The 24,286-nt window shown below is 37.9% G+C and overlaps 1 long non-coding RNA gene across 1 annotated transcript in view; it reads left to right on the plus strand.

Moving 5' to 3' along the window:
* Positions 1-203: 203 nt before the first annotated feature.
* The window catches only part of LOC138921541 (uncharacterized), a 66,329-nt gene continuing 42,246 nt past the window's right edge, over positions 204-24,286 (plus strand). Inside the window, exon 1 of the long non-coding RNA XR_011434180.1 lies at positions 204-385. This is a non-coding gene — a long non-coding RNA (uncharacterized lncRNA). The remainder of the gene's footprint in view (positions 386-24,286) is intronic.

The following is a 24,286-nucleotide window of genomic DNA, read 5'->3' on the forward strand; positions in this document are numbered from 1 at the left end:
CCTAGCGCTTGGTCAGTAAACTGGTACATCTTATGACTTATTTCCTAATACTTAAACCGGCTTTATTTAAAAATATTATCCTGAGAATTAAAATTCGGTAAAGCTTTAATTTGGGAAAAAGTATAAGCACCAGATGAGAGTAGTTTTCTAAGTAACAAAAATGAGAAATAACTCAGTTACTTTTTTTTTTTTTTTTGAGGAAGATTAGCCCTGAGCTAACATCTGTGCCCATCTTCCTCTACTTCATATGTGGGACGACTGCCACAGCATGGCTTGACAAGGGGTGCATAGGTGTGCACCCAGGATTCCAACTGGCAAACCTCAGGCCAGAAGTGGAACCTGCGAACTTAACCACTGCGCCACCAGGCCGGTCCCCCAGAAAGAGGTAAGAATGTCTCAAAGTTTTGGCTGTGGTCCTGGATGTTTAGTAGCAGATTTGTTTGAAGGTTGAAGCAATCCTGAAGCTCACACACTATTGTTTTTAGGATAAAGAGGTGATGTTGGAAAATTCAGGGCGTTGAGAGGAAAAAGAAGAAAACCCCTCCTTATTACTTGTGTATTGTATTGCAGTCACATGCCTGGCGACAACCTTTTGGTGAACCATGGACCGCATATACAACAGTGGTCCCATAAGATTAGCACCATATAGCCCAGGCACGTAGTAGGTTGTACCATCTAGGTGTATGTAAGTATGCTCCGTGATGTTCGCACAACGATGAAATTGCCTGACGACACACTTCTCAGAATGTGTCCCTGTCGTTAAGCGACTCATGACTATTATGACACACCCTGCTTCACCTGCACCATACTTCCGGTGTTGAAGTTTGCTTTGTGTGCTATGAATATAGCTATACTTTATTTCTTAAGATTAGCGCCTGCATGGTTTATCTTTTCCATCCTTTTCATCATGTCCTTATATTTAAGTATGTCTCGTAAATAGCAGATAATTGTAAACAGCAATCTAATAATCTCCATACTTTAATTGGAATGTTTAATCTATTTACATTTAATATGATAAATAGATTTGGATTTAAGTCCACACTCTTCCTGTTTGTTCTCTGCTTGTGTCGTTTATTCTCTGTTTCTTCCTGCCTCCTTTTCTCCCTCCCTTGGGATTAATTGGATATGCTCCTATTTCACGTTATCCCTCCATTGGCTCTTTTGCTATTCATTTTTGTATTATATTCTTAGTGGTTACGCAGGAGATTAAATACTTATCTCAATCCACTTTGAATTATTATTCTACTTTACAATCACCATAAAAACCATGCAGCACTCCCATTCCTATTCTTTGAGCTATTGTTGGCATATTGTTACTCCTACACGTGCTGTATGTACCACGATATATTATCGCACTTGTTTCACACAGTCAATATTCTTCTAAATAAACTTTTAAAATAATATTTTATGTTTTCTCACTTACTATCCCTTTCTGGTTCTCTTTATTCCATTTTGCCATCTGGGCTCTTATCTTGGATCATTTCCTTTTGACAGAAGAACATTCTTTAGGGTTTCTAACAGTGGAGTTTTCTCGAGGCAAATTATACCAGCTTTTATTTGTCTGAAAGTTTCTTTAATTGCTCTCATATTTGAAAGATATTTTCATTGGGCACAGAATGCAAGATGAACATTTCTTTTTTCTTTCAGCATTTTAAAGTTGTAAATCTTTGATCTTTTAGCTGTATTCTTTCACCCTGAACATAATGTGACCCACCAGCTGCTCTTAAGTTCCATTATTTTTGGTTTTAAAACTATGATATGCCCATGGGTTTGTTGTTGTTGTTTGCTTTGTCCTACAAAGGGTTCACCGAGTTTCTTGAACATATGGGTTCATGAATTTCTTTAATTTTAGAAAATTGGAAATATCATGGCTGGACTCTTTCTCAGGCTCTGTCTATCCTCTCAGTCTGGGGCTCCAATATAAACGTCTGTTGGAGATAATATAAATATTTCTCATTCCATGGATCTCCGAGGCCCTGGTTCTGTTTTTTTCCTGTGCTTCTATTTGAATAATTTCTATCAGGCCCTCTTTGCGTTCACTACTCCTTTCTTCATTGTAGCTAGTCTGTTGTAAACCCATGCGATGATTTCCTTATTTCAAATATGCAGTTTTTCTTAGCTCTAGAATTCCTTTTCGGGTATTTTTTAGGTTTTATAGTTTTAGAATTTGTGGAATTCTTACCTTTTAATACGCTTTGAAAAATATTTACTCAAAGTTACACAAACACACACACATAATTGTCTGCTAAATCCAACATCTGGGTCTGAATCTGGGTCATTCTTGGATCCACTTCTGTTAGCAGTTTTTTCTTTTGATTATGGGTCAGATTTGTCTATGCCTTCATAGGTCTCATAAATTTTTATTGTATGCTATTGAGTGTATAAAAAAGAACAATGGAGACTGAAGCAGATAACATTGCCTTTCAGAAAGATCTTGTACTTTCCTTGCCAGCTAGCTAGGGTGAGGGTTTGGTCTTTTTGATCTAATGAGGAGTTGAATTGCATCTGGGCTGGATTAATGACTATCAGTTCAGCTCTGGTCTCAGATGTCTTTGGGGTGGGAGCAGGCTGCTTCCATTTGCACCGTTAGATGGTAAGCTCTTCCTCTGCCCAGCCTTTCTATTAGGTTCCAGCAATGTCACTTATTCTACAAATTTTCTCTGGGGTAAAATTAGTGGACAAGAGGACAAGCTCTGTATTTGGGACTCCTTCAGATTTGTATCCATCATACCAGCAAATGCATGGCTATGAAAATTTTGCTAGTTCTTCCTTTTACCAGCAAAACTTTTTTGCTGAAAGAAGGCTAACTCTTTCTCAGTGTGCCTCGGAATTAGCTAATATTCCATGCTTAAAAGTGGCTACTTTTAAGAGAGAGCTCATCCCTTTCTGGTTTTCTTTATACCCACAGTTCTTCAGTGGAGTTGAAGAAATATATAATATTTTATTTTACCCACTGTTTTCTCAGAGTGAAGGCTGAAGTGATGCTCTTTTATGAACTCCTACATCCTAGCTAAAAACAGAACATTCAATGTAATATTTAAAAAATTAGCCTAAATTGGGAAAACACTGACATTTCTGTTAATTAGTTCAAGAAACTTCAATGATCACTAACCATACCAAGCATTTTTCTAGATTCATGGAATATATCAATGAACAAAATTTGTAGTTATTGATCCCCTCAAATACCTATGATCCATACATTCTAGTGGACCAAAATGTTGAGTATTGAAATAGCCACTCAAATAGCATGTTTAAATTGTTTGGCCCTGGGGCAAAACTATTTTCTTTCTATAACTTTCACAATGGATCTGCAATATTCTGTTACTTGCTGTGATGTTTTTTTAAAATGCTCATTTAACCAGAAATTGTGTTATTCTTAAATGAACAATGTCAGTGCTGATCAAAATTCCTAAGCCACGAATTCTCTTCTTCAAATAATATTTGTTACTAGAAGTTTAATATTTAAAGAAATAAAGGTGAGCTGCCCTGCTTATAGTGGGTCCCGGGGATCTGAATCCTCACGTGTTTAGGTTCCCTTTTCTGCCCTCCAATTCTTCCTGCCTCAAGGCTGCCTCTGAAGTAGGTCCAAGATTTCCCTCTCTCCCCGGGCGATCTGAAGAGCGCAAGCTGAAAACCATTTAAGTAGATCATCCATGCAGGTAAGGGATTTTTCTGTTTCCTTTTTTATGGCCATTTTCTTCAAATTTCTGAGACAAATTAAATGCTTAGATGAAGTTAATGGTTGGTTTGAAATTAACTGCTGGGATATCTATTGGTGATACAGAGTTATTTAATAGTTCTTTGGGGTTTTCTTCAAGCTCTACTTCAGTGAATTACAGAATCTCCAGAGTTGGAAATAGCCTTAGAGATAATTTACATAACCTCCTACTCAATGAAAGGCTGCTTTCTACAGCATCCCTGACAGATGGTCCTTTAGCTTCTGCTTGAGCACTTCCCATCATTAGAGTTCATTACTCTCTGAAACGATTTCATCTTGAATAGCTCTAATTATTAGAAATTTCTTTCTTATACCGATTCCAAACATACATCATGATGATTGCCAATAATTGATAAAATGATTCTCCCAATTTCCTTACCCTCTTCCCTGTCTGACCCGATTTATATATTTTCCTTCTTAAGATACTTATATGCTTCAATGTGCATTTTACTATCACAGTACTTCTTTATTCTCAGTGGGGAATTGTGAAGAATGCATTGAATTCAACAAATATACATGAGGAATCAGTGTACAGGTAGATTATTGTGAGGGCCACCATAGGAAGATTTCTTAGAAACTCAGGATCCAGCAAATCTGATACCCTGGACCCCTGAGAGGTTCCTAGCTCAGATCCTTAGAGTGGGCTTCCTTTCAGATTAGTCTTATGATTTTTCTTTTCTTCTTCCTTGTGTGTGTGTCTGTGTAAGGGGGATGGTCTGCTACATACAATACTTAAATAATAAATTATTCACTAAATAAATAGTATTAGCGTAAATTGTTAGCTGCTATGTTAATCTTTCTTATCCATATTTTTAATGGGGATGAAGGGAGGGAGGGACATGGAAAATATCCTGCCGAACTTCCATTTATAACTGTATTTACTACATTGTAAATAGTTAAGGAAAGCGAATCCCTCTAAATCCTCAGAAAAGTTTTCTTTATGCTTATATAGTCATCTAAAGATAAATGAAATATCTAAAGGTTAGATAGTTATCCATGCTGGTGGTAGCAAAAGATAAAAAATGCCATAAAAAATCCAGAGACATCTGACCATTTTTTAAGATTTCATCATGTGGAATGCCCTCCTCATTCACCTTGAACTATCCAAAGTCTAACTGTTGCCTATGAATCTATGCAAGCCAAAATAGTCCTTAATACTTTTCTTGACTATCATAATTTCCAATGAGCTGAGCTTCCCGAACTCCCATGTTTATAGTCCAAAAACATTTATTGAGTAACTAATGGTTTTCTAGGCATTGTGTCAAGTACTACCAATAAAAAGATGAAAACACAGTCTTCAGACAGCTTAAGTTCAGAAGGGCACGCTAACAAGGCAATCAAAAATTGAAAAATAGTATGGAACGTGCTAGAATAGCACAGGGCTATTTGTAAAGAGATAAGGGGCACTTAGCTTTTTCTCCATGTGTTTTGACAGTTACAGAGCGATCTAGTGCTGTGGTGCCAGGGAAGAAGTCTTGCATCTGGAAGTGGATGTTTTCTCATTGCATTGTAACCGTTTATTTTTATGTCTATTTCAACATGCTGTTGCTAGCAGTAGATTAGTGATAATAGTGATTAGAGATTCCCCACTCCCCCAAATAGGAATACAATTCGTAGATTGTCTTTTTATCTTTGGAAGTCTACAAACTATGTTTGCAAATGTATTAAGCGTTGGATATGCTGTAGAAAAGATAACCTTTGCGGTCCCTTCCAAAAATAAGCAACTATAATTTTTTGACTCTATATTATACCAGAATTATCTGTTACTCTTTCTAGTATTTGATTCACATTACCCTACCCTCTAGAGATTTTCGTAAGTTATAGTGAAGGATCATTCTTTGGGCCAACTTTTCCCAGCTTTGAATATAGTTCAGTTGTTCTATCTTTAAATGGTTTACATTTTGGTTTATGACCATGATGATTTTTCCCTTTCTTGTTGATATTTGTGCTTCTCAAATGTTTGTGATAGGTTATTACAATTTTAGACGTCTTTTATCCGTCATATCGAAGGATTTAATCTGATTTATGAATCACTCATCCTTCCCAAAGTCATTTTGCTGTGTCTCTGAAATTCCTCCATGTCTTTCCAACTTCCTGGTTTTGAGGTGCCCAGCTGAATGTATTTCAGCTCATTTACACATACCAGGTATTTTGCATATTCCCTTCTGCCCTGGACTTGTTTGATGTGGTTATATTCGGTCCTGTGCTGCAGAAAACATTATGTAGTTGCCCAGTCAATATCCACAAGTAGACTCACATTTCTGAGACAGAGGGTGCCAAACAAATCCTTTACTTACAACAAATCCCAAGTTAATATTATAAAACCAAGTAGTATCCAATATAAGAAATTTAAAAATTAATTTATAGCCACTAGCTAACTCATGCATAATCAAATCATTATACAGAAATGTTTTATGTTATATTCACTGGAATTCTCAAGCAAGCTTTGATGAAATCAAACTGTATTTCCATAAATATGTGTGGTACTCATTTGACCAAATGAGAAATGCAAGTTCAGCTCAAATATATTTTTTCCTTATAGCATGATCTCTACTCCGGAAAGCCCCTTCAACAACAGATTTAAAATTTAAACCATGTTTGCCAACATTTGGGATTCCCCAAAGCTTGGATTAATTACCAAATGCTCCTGCAAACTCAGCAGCAACAGCACCCTGAGCTCCACAGACCTTATTTTGTACAGAATTGGCATGTTTTTGCACTTTGTGAACTCTCTGTAGACTTCATATTCACAGCATTCTGGCTACATCGTGAAAAGTTCCTTTTGCAATAATTAAATGTGAGTCTAGGTCCATAATCAACAAACTATAAGAAAGTGTTGGAAATTATCAAGCAAATTTGACCAATATAAATGAATTGCATAATTAATTTATATGACTTTGTTTAAAGGGAATTTAATTCATAATTAGATTTGCTCATTCACTCAATCTCATAATAATTAACATCGACTAATGTTCATAATAGCAAACATTTATTACTTCCTAGGAGTTGAGGAGTGTATCCTTTGCTGAGGGTATGGCAATGGTTAAGATGTGGTTCCAATACCTATGAAGCTCATATTTGTTGACAGCACCATGCAAATGTTAGGTTCTGGAACAGAGGCTTCCACAAGTTGCTAAAGGAGAATGGAGGAGGGGACACACATTTTTCTGAAGAGCCAGGCAGCTCAGGGAACATTTAACAGAGAGTCAAGATTGGAGCTGATATTCAAGAATAATTGTAGGCCTAGAAGGTTAGAGACGAGAGTATGGAAAGGGAAGCAAGAGAGGGAGAAAAAGGGACGACCAAAGTGCCCGGTGGTCTGAGAGAGGTTGGTATAGTCATCAATTGTAGCTAATGTGGTATGATTAGAGTTGAGAGTTTATATTGGAAAGTGCTAAGAGTTGAGACTAGGGCAGGATTCAGATAATACAAGACTTTTAAGTTCATGCTAAGAAGATTAACATTTTTATTTGATATGCATCTGATTCAGTGACATATTTTTCAAGTATAATTGTCTCCTTAGTGGATGGCAAGCTACCTACCTTTTCTCTCTTTCTGTCCACTCTGCCTTCCATCCCTCTTACTCCCTCTCCTGTCCTCTCCTTTTTCCCACCCCTCCTTCTTCTGCTCCCTTCTGGCCTTTCTGTCTCTCCTCCTACTCTCTCTTCCCTTCTCCCCCTCTTCCTAATTTTCTCCTGCCTTAATGGATTAATTTACATTGCTTTGATTTTTTTCTATAAAGACCGCTATTTAAAAGTATTTTAAACATTCAACGTTATGCCAACATGCCTTTTGAATTTACTTGACAGCTTCAAGTATTTTTGAACCTATAAAGTTTAAAATAAAAGCTAGTCGTGTAGCCATAGGAAAATATGAGGCTCTCCACCTATAACTAAAACAGAATGGAAGCAGGTCATCCGTCCAAACTGGTCATTTGAAAATATGGAAATAAGAATGACTTTTTTTTACTAAAGCGCTGTTTTTTCCCTGATTTTAGGCAAACAACTTAACAAAACTTCAAATAGAAATAGAATACATGACTGTTTCATATTCTTCCAGCATACTTTCCTATTAAATGCTTATTTTGGTGCTAAATATTTTGCTTTCTGATGGTTCTCTGAGATTCAAATTTAATGTACTACGGACTCACTGACTATTTTATAACTATCCAGAAGTGTTCTTGAAAAGAATTGTATTTCTGTATTGTACGAGGTTTTCACAGGAATTTTTATATTGTTTGGATGGAAGATTATTCCACTAAAGGGTTGAAAAGTTAGAGTGATTTCTGTTAGAATTAAATCAATATGGGTTTAAAGATGGTCTCAAATACTCAGTGAGGATTTAATGGGAAGTTTGGAAGAGAAAACTTCAAGGCTGGAGAAGGTGAATATTATGGCAGGGAAACTAAGATTTTTTTTTGAAAGATCGCATGAATTTCAATTATTTGTTATGAACTCATTTATTTAATTCTGCCTTCTTATTCAACTTGATGTCAGATTTTATACAGATAAATGCCGTTGTGCTCTTGTTATCCAACAACCATTTATTTGTATGATACCTCTGCTCTGATTACTATCTCTGAGTCTTAGAGCAGGTTCCTTAGCAAGTTTGAACCCAGATATTTGATTTCCAAAGCCTCTAATGAAGTTGCCTGTTAATGTGACAACAGTGCCTGATAGGAACCAGATAATGTCTAAATATTGATTGTGATGTCTGTCACAGCTTTTGAAGAACTTCTATTTAATTTAGTTTAAAGAAATGAGGAGTTAGAAACTGCCAGATGAAGTGAGTGCATTTAATTTTTTAAACATAATTCAGCATATTTATGTGTAATATTAAAGAATGAGAGCTTAAGAAAATTATAGTCATATTATGAATGGTGTTGAATTGTAAAGCCATTGCTATTATACTCATATCATATGTGCTTTGAGCATTCTACATTTTTTATAATAGATTTTTTTTTGAGGGATGTCAGCAAGATGGCAGAATAGTTTTCCGCCATTATCTACCCATACAACATTGATTTTATCAACCACTCATGGGTGAGGATACCTTTGTGGGAGTCCAGTGGAGAAATGATAGCACATTGTTGGAGCAAATACCCAAGAATAGACACATGGAATAGGGCAAGAAGAACAGTTTCACTTTACCTGCATCAACCGTCTTCCAAGGCAGCAAAGCTCAGTGCCAAGAGACCCTCCTTGACCCACGATACCTACAATGGGAGAAAGTGAGAGCATAGTGAGTGAGTGCCTTCCAGCTGTGCAGAACACTGCCCAAGAAGCCTACTTTTCTCATCCCACTCAGAATCCTGAGGTAATTGGCATGCTTGAGAGGTGAAGTGAGGCTGGGAGCCTAGCAAACAGGGCTTGGAACTCATCAGGGGGCTGTAGAAGCATCACGGCCATCATCAAGAAGCCTGCCCATGAGCCATTTGGGACACTTCTCCTGTGTCCAACTGGCCCATGGGCAACCCCAATGCCTTATGTGCTTCACCCCCTCCTGCCTCGTGGCTGGCTCCACACACATCTCTGTAGATGGGGAGAGCAAGACTTTGCAGATGGCTTGCGAGCTTGTGCAGAAAGCCTGCCTGAATCTGCAGGGTTGGGAGAAAACACACAAACTTGAGTATTTTAGGGAACTACCCTAGGGAAATCAAATGGGTGGCTCTCAATGTTTGGTCTGGCTTTGCAGAGCTGAGAGGTGGCATGCAATCTTAAGAATTCCCCCGCAAGAGGGGACAAGAGGTGTAGAGGAGGTCAGAAATGACTGAGGAGGGAGATGACACACATGGAAGGGAAGGCAACGTGAAGATGGAGGCAGAGATTGGAGTGCTGGCCACAGATCAAGAATTTTGGCAGCAAGTAGAAGCTGGAAGAGGCAAGGAATGGATTCTTCCCTATAGCTTCCTGAAGACATGTGGCCTTGCCAACACTCCAGAGGAGAGTGGCTCTTGATTTTGACCCAGTGAACCTGATGTTGAACTTCTGGCCTGAAGCCTCTGAGAGAATAAATTTCTGTTTTTTAAGCCCCCCCCCAAAAAGATTTTTTTTTTAAGAATCAGTGATGATGGGCTGACCTCGTGACGCAGCAGTTAAGTTCACTTGTTCTGCTTTGGCCACCCGGGGTTCCCCGGTTCAGATCCTGGGTGCAGACATGGCACCACTTGGAAGCCATGCTGTGGTAGGCGTCCCACATATAAAGTAGAGGAAGATGGGCATGGATGTTAGCTCAGGGACAGTCTTCCTCAGCAAAAAGAGGAGGATTGGCAGCACATGTTAACTCACGGCTAATCTTCCTCCAAAAAAAAAAAAAAGAATCAATGTTGAGTGAACAGACATAAGCCTTATAAGCATAGTTGTCTTGATGTCTGAATACATTCATTAGCCAATTTCTATTAAGCAATTACTAGCTCTACCCTTAGATTTCTAGATTCATGTAATTTATAGTGGTATATTGGCCTAAATAAATTAAAAGTACATTGAGCATCACTGGTATACACTGATATTGAAAGTTTCACTTCATCCAAAGACACCATTAGAAAGTAAAAAGGAGAGGCTGGCCTGGAGGCATAGTGGTCAAATTCACACACTCCACTTTGGCGGCCTGGGGCTCACAGATTCAGATCCTGGGTGTGGACCTATGCACTGCTCATCAAGCCATGCTGTGGAGGCATCTCATATACAAAGTGGAGGAAGATGGGCATGAACGTTATCTCAGGGACCATCTCCCTCAAGCAAAAATAGGAAGATTGGCCACAGATGTTAGCTCAGGGCCAATCTTCCTCACACACACACAAAAAAAAGTAAAAAGGAGAAGTCATATAATAGGTTCATATTCCAAAATTATTAAGAATTATTATAATTCATTATGAAAAAAACACTCCTATAGACTGGGATAAAAATTACTTTATCAGAGGGCTGGCCCCATGGCCTAATGGTTAAATTCGTGTGCTCCACTTCTGTGGCCCGAGTTTGTGGGTTCAGATCCCCATCCCCAGTGTGGACCTACACTGCTTGTCAGCCATGCTGTGGCAGTGACCCACATACAAAATGGAGGAAGACTGGCACAGGTGTTAGCTCAGGGCTAATCTTGCTGAAGTAAAAAGAGGAAGATTGGCAACAGATGTTAGGTCAGGGGGAATCTTCCTCAGGAAAAAAAATTAGTGTCAGGATTTGGAGGTTGTTATAACAGAAATAATGAAAGTATGGATCATTGGCTTACCTGAAGCAATACATGTATCAGAGGCTTGAGTGGTGTTGACTCGTGTCATTCAGTGGCAAATCATACAGTAAAATAGTTACCTCTGGTGATATGGGAGGCAAGTCATGGACAAAATGAATTTCTGGCTTTGGGGGAGAGGTTAAAGAACAGAATATTATTTGTTCATCTTGTGTGCTGTTGGCCGTGTTTAACATAGTATCATAAGAAAGAGATAAATGTAGAAAGAATTCGCTAATTTGCAAACAAGAACTAAAAGAAATATAGAACATTCAGAAATGGGGCTCGAAAAGGCAAGTTCTTCTTAAACTCAAATGGCAGGAGACTATGAGAAACACTTGAGAAAACTCTGAGCGACCTTCAGTTGTTAAAGCTCAGCCTTTTGCCAAAGACCAAATTGAGAGTATGGTTTCCACACCTGTTGTTAATTATCCTCAATAGATTATTGAGCCTCAAGGCAAAGTTCAACTTAAGACAACGGGCCCAAACAAAAGTTCTTAATGACGTAAAACGAATTAAGGGCAAACGCTCAAGGGTGTGGTTCGTCTACTGAAACCAAAAAGATCAACGTGCATGACCACTCATTTGAGAGGGCATGAAGGCAAGAGAGCAAAGAAATAGAGCAGTTTGGGGATCTATGTCCAAGAACCAGAATTCTGAGTTTGGTTATAGGCGCGGGGAGAAGATTGGCATTAGGTAGAAATGAAGCCTGTTAAATGCTTGAAAGAATTGTGCTTCCAAAAAGAAGGAGGATTCTGTGACTAAGACTTCAAATGATGCTTGGAGCCCCCAAGTATTTCCTACACATTCTTAAAAATATCCCTTTTTTATTACTATTCAAGAAAGCCTGTCTCAGATGCTTAGTTAGGGCATATACAGAAATGAAGTGCAAGTCTGGCTGTTCTCCAGTTTGACAATTTTCACAACCAAGTTAAGAAATTGGCTAATCAAATAGGAAGAGGCGTAACTATAAGGAAGTTGTGAGATACAAGAACTAGACTAGAGATCTGTGGTGTTATCTTTATGCCCCAATATATAGCTCTGTGTTCTTGGCCGAGCAATCTGATCTTTCTGTGTCACTTTGTTCTTTAACGGCAAAAATGCAGTAATAGTAAACCAAATAACCATTTTAGAATTTTGCTTTCAGAATAGAATGAGAGGAGTATTCTTTGAAAATGTTGCAGAGTGATATAAAGACAAATGAAGTCACGCAGGAAATCAGAGGTCTGTGGCCTCTGTCAAGCTGACAAATAATGTAGCTCTTCCTTCATCCCTAATTGACAGAATTTGCTGAGCTCATTAGCATAGTCACTGTTTTGATCCTATAATATAGGTGCACCTGATTATTTTACCATTTGGACTCTGAACATTTAGATAAACATCCTTTTTTTTTTTTTTTTTTTTTCTGGATAGCTTCCAGATCGAATGGGTTTTAACACCCAAGGTAGACAGAAAAACATGAGACCATTGTCTTTCCAGATTATATTAAATTTTAGTTGTGGCAGGTCAAATAAGTAGTTCAGAATAAAAGTGAAATTTTAAAAACGAGAGGTTCTTTTCTGAAGATAAAAGTCTAAGGAAGGCTTGATGGTGCGTGTTCCCATTTAAAGAGAATTTACATTCTGAGCACAGCAAATGGTAATTGTTTTAAACCACAGACAAGTGAAGCATACGATGTGAATGTGTGTATTTACCCCGGTGCCCCATGAGTGCTTTCTAGGGCTGTCGCTAAGGTCGAAACCACTCTCCTCAATGCCGTGTCAATTAAAACCGTCCACACGTCGAAGTGCATTTAGGCTTTTGTTCAGTTACTCTGAACAATGTGAAATGCGTGAAACAGTCAGTAGTCTGCAATAGTCTGAACAGGGTGGGGGGGGATTTTCCAAGTTTGGTTTATTATTCAAAACAGAAGCTACGTTGTCTTGACAAATTTAAAACAGCAACAAAAATTTGTTTCTCGCCCATGCCATATGCATGTATGAGCTGGCCTGGGGTTCTGCTCAATTTCATCATAGCCCTCACGCTGGGATCCAGAATAACGTATCAGGTGCTGTGCGAATATTGGTGGTAAGTATAGCTGAGGGAGAAAAGAAATTGTCAAAGCATGTGCTGGCTATTAAAACATCTCCTAGGAAGTGACACACAGTCCTTTCCTTTCTGCCTCCCTTTCTGTGACCACAACAACTTAACAGCCATGTCTGAGATATGCAGCACAGAAAGTTTAAGCCTCCTGCAGGCAGGAGAACCAATAAAGTGTAATTTGTTCAACCCATTTGGCTGCTTAGGATGCAGACTAGTCACTTACATTTCAAATGCCGACTTCTGTAAATATCTATTTTTCAAGTATGCATAAGCAGCTACGGCTGTTTTCCCCGAGTCCCAAACTTACTCAGCATTTAGCAAAATTTTGCGTTACTAAGTTAAAAAGAAAAACCAGCGTTGCAACAATCCATGGACTAAAATGTAGTCTTGTTCATACATAATTTTTGTGCTGCTGCCCTTCATTCTTGTGGCCTCCTTATAGTTCACGAGGCATACTGATTGTGTAACAGAAAGTTCTGTGGGTGGTAAGGGGGCTTCTCATCTCTGCCAACAGCTGGTGCCATTAAAAGTGCTCACCTGTCAACACTCATGCTGTCTTGGCCAGGAGTGGAGTCCCTACAGCATTGGCTGGCAGGCAATGCCAGTTTGGGATAGCTTGAATTATCGTTAGAGAGCTGCTGTATGAAAGATGAAAATAAGAAAGAGACTTAGGATGTCAGTGTGTGAAAATAAGTATGGGTTTTATTGAACTTCAACATCTGAGAAGCAAAGACAGTTTTTACATATTTTTATACATTTTCATTCCATGTTCACTACATACCTACATGTTCACTAATTTTATATAATCACTAGAGATGGAAACTTGTATCAACAGCAAATGACTCCTTTAAATTTAATATTTTAAAAATGTAATGGTTTTTATCTTGAATCCCACTTTAGCTAATATTGTATTCACATTCTGCTTTCTTTGTATTTATATGTTTTGGGCATACTTTACACATTTTTGATCTTCTGTAAATTTTTATCATTGGTTTTTCTTGTAAATAGCATATATTTTTAAGCTTATTGGGGAAGCTTGGTCTTTTAGAAAGGGAATTAGAGCAATTTATATTTATTTAAAGAAATGGAGAGTGATGTCAGCAAGATGACAAAATAAGATGTCCCCACTCATATCCCTCCTCAACAAAAATAATTTGGCAACCATCCATGGACCAAAGTGCCTTTGTGGGGGCTTTGGGATCCAGGTAGGGGATTGTGAAACCCCAGGGCTGTCCAAGACTGAGGAGAGTCCTTTTGAGAAGGCAGGCCTGCACCAAGGTGGCTGACACACTGAACATGGTCCTGGCTACATGGAACTGGCTTCAAATCCCTGTGGACTAGGCTATAGCCCCATTTGGCAGGATACAAAATCAACATACAAAAGTTGTAGGGTCGGCCCAGTGGCACAGCAGTTAAGTTTGCATGTTCTGCTTCGGCAGCCTGGGGTTCACTGTTTCAGATCCCAGGTGTGGACCTACACACCACTTATCAAGCCATGCTGTGGCAGGCATCCCACATATAAAGTAGAGGAAGATGGGCCTGAATGTTAGCTCAGGGCCAGTCTTTCTCAGCAGCAAAAAGAGGAAGATTGGCAGCAGATGTTAGCTCAGGGCTAATCTTCATCAAAAAAAAAATCAGTCGTATTTCTGTACAGTAACAATGAACTATCTGAAAGAGAAATAAAGAAATCAATCCTATTTACAATAGCATTAAAAACAGTAAAATACTGGGGCTGGCCCATGGCTTAGTGATTAAATTCAGTGTGCTACACTTCAGCAGCCTGGATTTGGTTCTCAGGCATGGACCTACACCACTCATTGGCAGCCATGCTGTGGTGGTGACCCACATATGAAATAGAGGAAGATTGGCACAGATGTTAGCTCAGGGCGAATCTTCCTCAGCAAAAAAGCAAAAACCAACACAACAACCAGAAAAGTCCAATAAAATACTTAGGAATATAAATTTAACCAAGAAGGTGAAAGATCTGTACGTTGAAAACAATGAGACTTTAATGATAGAAATTGAAGAAGATATAAATAAATGGAGAGATATTCTTCATTCATGGATAGAAAGAGTTAATATTGTCAAAATGTCCATACTACCCAAAGCAATCTATAGATTTAGTGCAGTCTCTATCAAAATTTCAAGAGAATTTTTACAGAAATAGAAAAAAAAATCCAAAAATTCACATGGAACCACAAAAGACCCTGAAAAGCCGAGGCAATCTTCAAAAGGAAGAACAAAGCTGGAGGCAACACATTTTGATTTCAAACTGTACTACAGAGTTATAATAATCAAAACAGCATGGTGCTGGCATAAAAACAGACACTGAGCAATGAAATGGAATCAAGAACCCAGAAATAAACTCACACATTTTTGACAAGCGAGCCAAAAATATTCAATGGAGGAAGGATAGTCTCCTCAATGTATGGTGTTGGGATAACTAGATATTGACATACGTAAGCACATTTGGACCCCGATCTTACACCACTCAAAAATTAACTCAAAATGTTTAAGGACTTAAATGTAAGATCTGAAACCATAAAACTAATAGAAGAAAACATAGGAAAAAAGCAGATTTACATTGGTCTTGGAAATAATTTCTTGGATATGACACTAAAAGCAAAGGTAACAAAAGCAAAAATGCACAAGTGGGACTATGTTGAATGAAAAGCTTCTGCACAGCAAAGGGAACAATCAATGAGATGAAAAGGCAACCCACAGAATGAGAGAAAATATTTTCAAATCATACACTTATAATAGTTTAATATCTGAAATATACAAGGAACATACACAGCTCAATAGCAAAAAATCCCAATAATTTTATTAAAAAATGGATACAACACCAGAATAGAGATTTTTCCAAAGATGATATTCAAATGGCAAAGAGGCACATGAAGAGGTGCTCAACATCACTAGTCATCAGGGAAATGCAAATCAAGACCACAATGAGAGATCACTTCACACCTATTAGAATGGCTATCATCAAAAAAACAAGAGATAACAAGTGTTAATGAGGATGTGGAGAAAAGAGAACTCTTGCATACTGCTGGTGGAAATGTAAATTGGTACATCCACTGTGGAAAACAGTAGGGAGTTTTCTGAAAAAATTAAAAATAGAAATATCATATGATCTAGCAATCTTCATATTCTGGGTATATAACCAAATGAAATGAAATCACTGGCTCAAAGAAATGTCTATACTCCCATGTTCATTGGAGCATTATTTGCAATAACTAATATGGAAATAACCTGAGTGTTGGTTGACTGATGAATGTATAAAGAAAATGTGGTATATATATACACCATGGAATATTATTCAGCAATGAGAAATAAGGAAATCCTGCCATTTGTGACAACATGGATGGACTTAGAGGGCAATGTGCTTAGACAGAGAAATCAGACAGAGAAAGACAAATACTGTATGGTCTCATTTATATGTACAACCTTAAAAAAAACAAAAACAAAACTTACAGAAACAGAGAGTAGATTGGTGGTTGCCAGGGTCAGGGGGCGAAGTGATCACAGAGGACAAACTTCCAGTTATACAGTAAACGAGTTATGAGGGTCTAATGTAAAGCACAGTGAATATAGTTAACAAAACCCATGGCGATACCACAACTAGAAAGACTAACAACTAAAATATACAACTATCTACTTAAGGGATTTGGGGAGAAAAAGCAGAAAAAAAAGACCCAAAAAACAACAACAAAAAAAAACCCATGGCAGAGTGATTAAGTTTGCGTGTTCAGCTTCAGCAGAGCGGAGTTCACCGATTCGGATGCTGGGCGAGGACATAGCAATGCTCCTCAAGCCATGCTGAGGTGGTGTCCCACACAGAGGAACCAGAAGAACCTACAGCTAGGGTATACAACTACGTGCTGGGGGGCTTTCAGGAGAAAGAAAGAGAGGGAGATTGGCAACAGATGTTAGCTCAGGGCCAATCTTAAAAAAAAGAAGCAAAAAACTGTATGGCATGCTTGAAAGTTGCTAAGAGAGTAAATCTTAAATGTTATCACCACATGCCCCAAAAATGAATCTATGTGAGATTTTAGAAAACAAAATTCACCTGAGTAAATTTTAGAGATCTTATTGGCTTTATTCAACGATTCATGAATCAGGCAGCATCCAATCTAGCAGATAAGAAAGAGCTCCTAAAAGCTGTACAAAATGAGTTTTCCAGGCAGCAGGGAGCAAGATTAAGGAAGTTATACTCTGCAAAACAGTTTGTTATTTATTGCAAAGTTACGTTCTTTTAGGTGATGACAGGGGTCTATCAGGCAGATTACCTAACTAGTGTTGATCAGATGATTCCTGGTTGGCTTGTTTAAGATTCCCTTTCTGGGTGCTGGCCCGCAGTGGTTAAGTTCGCACATTCTGCTTCTCGGAGACCCAGGGTTTGCCGGTTCGGATCCCAGGTACAGACATGGCACTGCTTGCCAAAAAGCCATGCTGCGGTAGGTGTCCCACGTATAAAGTAGAGGAAGATGGGCATGGATGTTAGCTCAGGGCCAATCTTCCTCAGCAAAAAAAGGAGGATTGGCAGCAGTTAGCTCAGAGCTGATCTTCCTCAAAAAAAAAAAAAAAAGAAAAAAAAAAGATTCCACTTCTGGGAGAGCTGAAGCTGCAATTAAGTTAAGTCTTGGTTTGGCGATGTGGGGCTCAGCATAAGTGACTCCATTTTGGGCCTTTTGTCTTGTTTTTAACAGAGGTAAGAGACGTGTTACCTAACCTTATTGTGGTAATCATTTCACAATATAAATGTATATTAAATCATCATGTTGTACTCTTTAAAATTATACAATTTTATATGTCAAATGATCAAAATAAAGCTGGAAAAACAGAAACAAAATGTTTTTGGCATTAATTCTATCATAACAATCAATAATTGATATATTTCATGGCTCCTTCTTTCATTTTCTCTATTGTCCTTTATAAACTATGTTTATTTTTTTATTTAATAATTATTTCAAAGTTATATTTTTTAAAGATAAATTATGTTGTAGAAAAATTTAAATATTCTGAAATTACATTTGCTGCTTCCTTAGCGTTTCCCATCTTAGATTTTCCCACTATTGGTAATTCCATCCTTCTAATTGTTCTAAAACTTGGCATAAACTTGGTGCATTCTATGACACCTCTCTTTTGTTTACACAGCACATCCAATCTGTAATGCGTTCTTGTTGGCTTTAATTTTATATTTAATGCAAAATCCAACTACTTTTTGACACTTCCACTGTTAGGATCTTGGTCCGGGCCACTGGCATCTCTTGTTGTGTCATTGCAACACCTCCTGACTTCTCTCCCTATGTCTACCTTTATCCCCCTGAGCTGATCGCAATGTTAGGATCTAGAGAAGTTTTTCTCATTTATGTTAATTTACCTCACTTTTCTGCTCAAATCACCCAATGACTCTCCATTTCCTTAAAGTCCAATACTTACAGCGGCCTGCAAAGCCTCATGGGAACTCCATGCCTCTCATTTCCCTCTGGGCTTTTCCTGGGTACTATTCTTTCTCGTGGTCACTCTGCTCCAGCCAGGCTTTTGCACAGGCTGTTCCTTCTGCCTTCAGTGATGTTACTTCTGGAAACTTCATGGTTCATGCTTCACTGCCTTCAAGTGTTTACTGGGTTGCTCACCACCATCTCTGGGAGCTTGATTTTACCTGCAACTTGCGCGCTCTCCCCTCCCCTCTTCCAAACCCAGGCACTCCTCTTCACCTGTATCTCTTTATCCCCATATCATTTTTATCTTCAAATGCGCTTCTAATGCACATAGTTTAATATGTGATACATTTCATGTTTATTGTTGTCTACATTTGAAATTCTATGAAGGAAGGAATATTTACTGTTTCCTTTTCTCTGATATAGTCCAAGTACCTAGAACATTTTCTGGCATAGAATAGGTGTTCATTAAATATTTGTTGAATGAATGGATGAAAGGTCCTAGCCATTCAGTAGAGCAAAAATAAGAAATAAGGAGTATAAAGATTGGAAGAAAAGAAATATTTCTCATAAAAGATATATAGATGGTCTCTGACATGCTGTTTCAACTTATGATTTTTCAACTTTGCGGTGGTGTAAAAGCGATATGCATTCAGAAGAAACTGTGCTTTGACTTTTACTCTTGTCCTGGGCTAATGATGTGTGATCCAATATTCTCTTGTTGCGAATACAACCTCTCTCACAATCCCAGTAGAACTGTGTAACTTGACAAGCTTTTTCTAATGTACATATGTATATGAAAAGGTTAATAGTCATCAAGACGGTTGAAGAAAAACAACATAGGAAGACTTTCTCTGGTAGGTGTCAAGGCTTACTATGAATTTGTTATAATTAAGAGAGTGTAACATCGGCACAGACTACAAGAACAAAATGCGAAACTCACAATCAGATCTACTAATATATGGACAGATTCACAGGTGACAAAGATGAATCACAGGTCATTGGAGTTTTGGACAGATGCCTGAATAAATGGTGCTGGCACAACTGAGTAACAATATGGAAAAAAATTTCAGCCTTACCTCAATACTACCACACATAAAAAGTATGCCTAAACAAATTAAAGAATAAAATATAAAGGTAAACCTTTAATGCTCTTAGGAAGAAATAGGGGAAAATATTATCATGACTTCACGGAAGTGGAGTAATTCTTAAAGAAGCAAACCAAAAAAGATCGAAAGACGTAAAGAGTACTATGTTTGACTGCATTAAACTAAAACTTTCATTTAGCACAAGCCACTATTAAAAAGTAACTGACAAATCATTCTATCCAAAATATACAATGAACTCCTACAGATCAATCAAAGAGTTAAGAAAAAATTTAAATGGAGAAACTGAATAGATCATATTAATTTTGATTGTGTATTTCAATGAAATTGCTTGTTTGACTACATCTGTTTTCTTCTGAGATGATTTGGTTCACTGAATATCCAAGGACAAAGAATGTGTCACTTATCTTTATCTCCTAAATTTTTTCTAATTCCAATTCAATAGTTTATTAATCTCAATCCAGATATCATTCATTCTCGCAGATTCAAATTTGATAAAGCTGTGTGTTTACCAAAAACTAAGTATTAAACACATTGATGTACAAATAAACTTCGGTGAAGGGGTGGCAAAACAATATAAAGTGACTCATTATCAAGTATTTTTGAATTTAAGAAATTTTCTATTAATAAGAAATAATAAACTTACTCATTAAAATTATTAATATTATTTATGGAAGTTTAACTCATTGCTCTAGCTCTGTTATTTTCCCAAGTAGAGAATATTAGGCAGGACCATTATTTACTGGTAATTCAAAGTAAATCGATTCATATTAAGGCTTTAGGAGATTGTTTTTACTTTATTTTCCTTTTCCTTTTAAAATGTTTGATTGCTTTTTGTTGTGAAATATGTAAATAAGAATATATATAATGTATATGTTGAGGTTAAATATTAGTAAGTGAAAAATATGTACCTACATCCAACACAATATATTATTTAGATTTGCAAGTTTTTAACTTTATTTGTCAAATCATATTTTTTCTTCTATAACCTGTTTGCTAAGAATTACGTTGTTGGGAATCATCTAGTTATCCATACAGCCATAGTTCATTCATTTCTTTTTTCTTTTTCTTTTTTTTTTTTTTACTAGAATACATTTTAATGCCAAATGTTGAGTTATCTCCGGGTGGGGATTACGGGTGATTTTTTATTTTCTTCTTTTTATTTAATTCTAGCTTTAACATTTTTATAATGAACATATGTTAAGAAACAGAAATTGTTAATAAAAATGATCAAAGTTTTTTTAAGAAATGATGATATAATTAAAAATTTTTTTCTATGTATGATCTATCATGTCATTTATTTTGCCATTCTCCTTTTGAAATGTGAGTACCCTGAAAGATAGGTGATATTAATTAACACGTAATTTTTACGTGTTTTGGTTGTTAAGGATTTCTTTTAACAACTGAAACTCTTTTTCTAGTTATCAGGACCTTTTTTTTTGTTTTTAAAGAGCTTTACTGAGATATCTTTGGCATGTAAACACTGTAAATATTTAAGGGGTACAGCTTGATGTTTTGATGTATGTAATCATTGTGAAAAGATCACCACAATCAAGCTAATTAACATATCTATCACCTCTACATAGTTACCATTTTGTGCTTGTGTGTTGAGACTTAAGATCTATCATATTTGCAAATTTCAAGTATACAATAACATATTGTTATCTATCCTCACCATGCTGTACATTACATCTTTATAACATGTTCAGCTTGCATAACTGAAACTTTGCAACCTTTGACCAACATCACCCCATTTCCCCCTCCCTCAGCCTCTGGCGGCCATCATTCTACTCTGCTTCTATGAGTTTGACTATTTTAGATTTCAAAAAGTGAGATCATGCAGTATTTCTCTTCTTGTGTCTTGCTAATTTCCCTTAGCATAATGTCCCATAGCTCCATGCATGTTGTTGCAAATGGCAGGATTTCTTTCTTTTTAAAGACTGGATAATATTCCATTGGTTGGAGATATATATATATATATATATACATCCGTCTACCTACCTACTGACCTACCTGTCTGTCTATCTGTATCTCAGATTTTTTTAATCCGTTCATCCATCAATGGACACATTGGTTGTTTTCACAACTTGGCTAGTGTGAATAATGCTGCAGTGAACATGAAGGTACAGATATATCTCCAAGATACTCATTTCAATTATTTTGGATGTATACTCAGAAGTGAAGTTGCTGGATCATATGGTAGTTCTAATTTTAATTTTTGGAGGAATCTCCATACTGTTTCTATAGCACTGTACCAATTTACACCCCCACCAGTAGTGTACTGGGTTCCCTTTTCTCCATATCCTTGTCAATATTTCTTGTCTTTTGTCCTTTTGATGATAGCCGTCCTTATTTGGAGTGAGGTGACATCTCATTGTGATGTTGATTTGCATTTCTCTGATGAATAGAGATATTGAGCACCTTTATATATATACCTGTTAGCCATTTGAATTTCTTCTTTTGAAAGTGTCTATTTAGGTCTTTTTCCCAGTTATTTTTACTAAGGCAATTTTTTAAGAGAAGTTTTGGCTTTACAGCATGATCAAGGGGAAGCAATAGAGGTTTCTCACAGATGCTCTGCCCACATACATGCATAGCCCCCTCCATTATCACCATCCCCGAGCAGAGTGGTACATTCATTACAATTGGTGAAGTTCACCCAAAGTCCATACTGAACATTATGGTTCACTCATCTACTCAATGTACACATTCTATGGGTTTGCACAAATGTATAATGACCATGGGTCCATCATTATGGTATCATACAGTGTTTTTTCACTGCCTTAAAGATCCTCTGTACTCTGTCTGTTCATTCCACCTCCACCCCAAACCTCTGACAACCACTGATCTTTTTATTGTCTCTATAGCTTTCCCTTTTCCAGAATGTCATGTCATTGGAATCATATAGTATGTAGCCTTTTTGCATTGGCTTCTTTCACTAGTAAGATGCATTTAAGATTCCTCCATGTGTTTTCATGGCTTGACAACTCATTTCATTTTAGCATTGACAATATTCCATTGTATGGATGCACCACACTTGATTTATCCGTTCATCTACTGAAGGACCTCTTGGTTGCTTCCAAATTTTGGCAGTTATGAATAAAGCTAATATAAATGTTTGTGTGTGAGTTTTTGTGTGGACCTAACTTTTTGGCTCTTTGGGATCACTGCCAGGTAGTGTGATTGCTGGAGTGTATGGTAAGAGTATGTTTAGAGAGCCAGACCACTGGTAGTGGTCAAGCCAGTTGCATCAGTGCTGGATCTCAGTGCTGGGTGCCTATGGTCGTACTTGCTGGGGCTTTTCTGGCCCAGGGAAGGGAGTTGTGCTGGCTCAGGCAGCTGGAATCTGTGAAGGCAGAAACTGTGGCACCCTTGGTGGTGAAAGCTTCAGGGGATCTGCAGCAGATGCCATGGCTGTTGGTTTACTCAGTGGATAAAGCTGCTGGGGGCCTCTGCAAGCAGAATGCTGGTGTCCACAACCGTGAACACTGCGAAGTCCTTGGTGGTGAACATTGCAGGGGGTCTGTGGTGGCTGTGAGGACTGTTCTGGCCCACAGTGGGGAAGGCTGCTGTGGTCCCCTGCAAAGCAGGCCACTGGAGCCAGTGGTATTACACACCATGTGGCTAATGTTAATAGCCCTGCCCTCCTCTTTGATCCTAGCTGTCTCCCCATGCCTCAGCTATGCCGACCTCCCCAGTGACCTGGATAGATGGGCTGAAACTGCATCCGGTTCTCCAGGCAGCGGCTAGAAAGGCTGTGGGAGCTGGATGCTCACTGTGTTTTCCTTTTCCCCTTTGAGGAGACCTCATGGGTCTAGGAAATCCCTCTGGCACTGAGCTATGCAGGCCCGGGGGATAGGCTGATGCAGATGAAATGGAACTCTTCTTCCTACCTTTTCTTTGTGGTTCTTCCTGTTTTTTTTCCTCACTGTGTTTCTGTAGCTCCTTGACTGGACTCCAGAGTTCTCTCAGAGCTATTTTTGTTCATGGATAGTGTCCAACTATTTTTTTGTGGAGGGTGAGGGCTAAATGACCTATTCCACCATCTTGCTAACATCACCCAGTAGAACTTTCTTAGTTCATTCATTTTCAGCGCTATAGAGTATGCCAGAATTTGATTATAGCTACAATTATTCATCTATTCTACTGTGACAGACATTTCCCTTTTTATATTTATTTAACTTTTGCTTTTATGAACAATACAGCTATGACTATTCTCTTGCCTGTCTCCTGGTGCTCATATAGAAAATTTTCCTTAGGAGATTCTTCTGCTGGCCTAGCTCAGGAACTCTCCTGTGGTTGGAGTCTTTTGACTGCTCAGTTGGGTCTGGAGAGTTGAGGATGGCCTCATGTAATCTGTCTGGCAATTGGCTGGGGCAAATCTGTTATCCTCCGCATGGCTTCTCTTCTTCCGGTAGGCTAGACTGAGCTTTTGCAAAGCAAGGTAATCTCAGGGTTCTAAGAAGTTAAGAGCAAAAGGTACAAGGCCTGCTAAATTCTAGGCTCTGTAATTCTCACATGTTCTGTTGGTCAAAGTTAGGCAAAAGACCAGTCTGGATTTAAGAGGTGGGAATGTAGATATCACCTCTTGTAGCCATGTTTCCAATCCAGTGTAGTCCTCTCTCCAGCCAAAACAATTGTTTCAGTTATCTATTGCTACATAATAAACCACTTCAAAGTGAATAAAATAACAAGGATTTACTATTTCCTATGAT

This window comes from Equus caballus, chromosome 30 (assembly GCF_041296265.1).
Source record: "Equus caballus isolate H_3958 breed thoroughbred chromosome 30, TB-T2T, whole genome shotgun sequence".
Lineage (NCBI taxonomy): Eukaryota > Metazoa > Chordata > Mammalia > Perissodactyla > Equidae > Equus > Equus caballus.